This window comes from Cupressus sempervirens, chromosome 3, assembly GCF_028749045.1.
Source record: "Cupressus sempervirens isolate cs-2001-9-10 chromosome 3, ASM2874904v1, whole genome shotgun sequence".
Taxonomy (NCBI): Eukaryota; Viridiplantae; Streptophyta; class Pinopsida; order Cupressales; family Cupressaceae; genus Cupressus; species Cupressus sempervirens.
Genome location: NC_143120.1, coordinates 1114856751 through 1114859049, shown reverse-complemented (window position 1 = coordinate 1114859049; position 2299 = coordinate 1114856751). Strand labels below are relative to the sequence as shown.

Here is a 2299-nt window from a genome sequence, read left to right as displayed (position 1 = left end):
GTCATCTTGGTCGGTTTTCTCATAAGTTGCCTGAATTCTCTTTAAACATGATGTGGTAAAAGATGAAGACACTTAAATTTTCCACACGGTAGAGAAGGCAATTTCAAGGGGAAAAGTTGAAGATCTTTGTGGAACAACCTTATTAGTAAGGAATAGTAGGAATTCACAGGGGGGTTGAGATCAAGTTGTAGAGCTTGCATTGCTAAAGATTGATCTTGGTGTTATTCCACAGGAAAGTAATCAAATTCCTTCATTTGTAGTTGTTGGTGAAGCTTTATTCTATTCATTTTATATGCTAATATCAAGAAGTTTAAATAAATCTAAAATCCTAAAGCATGTGGATTGTGCCTATGTAATGTTGGTTGATTGTCAATATGAAGGAGTTGTGAAGCTCAAAGGAGATGTGAATAAACTAGATATCAATGCAAATAAAGTGTATGATAGTGCAGTGGAATGGGTTCCACGATAGCTAACATGGTCAAGGGGAAAACCTGAGAAGAGATACGAGAGGCATTCAATATAGAGACATTCAGCTATGACTTAATGCTATTTGAAGGCTTTCAACAATTTCCCGTGCTCTTGGAGAAGAATGAACAAGAAAATAATTGATCCCTTTTCTAAGTGAAAATAATGATGACGATGATGAGGTTTTTCTTGCAATGGTTGAAGAATTGGGAGTGTTCATTCCTTATGTTGGCGGGGTGGACTATACCCATGTTCTACTACCTCCTCTAGAAACTCTTTGCACAGTTGAGGAAACTTGTGTGAGGGATAAGGCTATGGAATCATTATGTAAATGAAGGAACTGATCTGGTTGACTGGTTCATTCCACTTGTTAAGAGGCTTGTTATAGGTGAATGGTTTACAACAAGGGTTTCTGCATGTGGACTTTTTCATATTGCTTATTTTAGTGCACCTAATCTTCTAAGAACTGAGTTGTGATCTATATATGGTCAACTCTGCCAAGATCATATGCTAATGGTTAGAAGATCTGCAACAACAAATTTAGGGAAGTTTTCCATAACAGTTGAACCACAACACCTGAAGACATACATTATGTCATTTTTTTGAGGATCTTATGCATGATGACCGGGATTTAGTGAGGCTTTTAACTGTTGGAGGTTGTGCATCTCTTGGTAAACTGTTGGAACCCCAAGATTGTGTAACACATATTCTTCTAGTTATTATATCATTTTCTCAGGATAAGTCTTGGCGAGTTTTTTATATGGTGGAAAATCAATTGTATGAACTTTGTGAGGCAGTTGGCCCAGAGCCTACAAGGGCAGACTTGGTGCCTGCATACGTTCGGCTGTTACGGGATAATGAAGCAAAAGTACATATTACAGCTGTAGGAAAGGTGACCAAGTTTTGTAGAATATTGAATCCTTAGCTTACAATCCAGCACATACTTCCTTGTGTGAAGATTCTTCACAGCATGTCCGTTCTGCCTTGGCTTCTATTATTATAGGCATGGCTCTTGTTTTGGGGAAGGAGGCAACAATTGAACAATTACTTCCTATATTTCTTGCACTCCTAAAAGATGAATTTCCAGATGTTCGGCTTAACATCATAAGTAAGCTAGATCAAGTTAATCAGGTAATTAGAATTGATTTACTGTCGCAATCTCTTTTGCTAGCCATTGTGGAGCTTGCGAAAGACAAGCATTGGAGAGTTCATCTTGCTATAATAGAATACATTCCTCTGCTTGCAAGTCAATTGGGGGTAGAATTCTTCGATGATAAGTTGTGTTCACTCTACATGCATTGGCTTGGTGACAAGGTGTTCTCAATTCGTGATGCTGCAGCCAATAATTTGAAGCGTCTTGCTGAAGAGTTTGGCCTAGAGTGGGCAATGTTGCATATTTTTCCACAGGTTTTGGAGATGATCAACAATCCTCACTTCTTGTATCACATGACAATATTGCACGCTATTTCACTTCTAGCACCAGTGATGCAGATCATGAGTTTTTAATTGAGGTTGAGTTTATGTCTAGGCTTCATCATTTTCATCTTGTTTCACTCATTGGGTATTGCATAGAGTTCCACCATAAAAGAACTTCAAAGGCTCTTGGCATACGAATATATGCCTAATGGTAACCTTCGAGAGCATGGGTTTATAAAAGAATATCACTAATGTTTTATTAGAATCTTGTGAGTTGGAAATTTTACATCTCCTAACAATATTTGGAGTAATCTCAACCAAATCACTCACTCAGGAGCTTGCCCAAGTTTGGTTTCCAATTAATGTCATCTTTGTTGGGATGCTTGCAAGATGCTTGTAACAGAATATAAAGAGAGTG

The 2299-nt window shown here is 37.8% G+C and overlaps 1 pseudogene; it reads left to right on the top strand.

Annotated features, from left to right (window-relative positions):
- Positions 1-972: 972 nt before the first annotated feature.
- On the top strand, positions 973-1971 carry LOC149570692 (uncharacterized; annotated as a pseudogene).
- Positions 1972-2299: the final 328 nt, after the last annotated feature.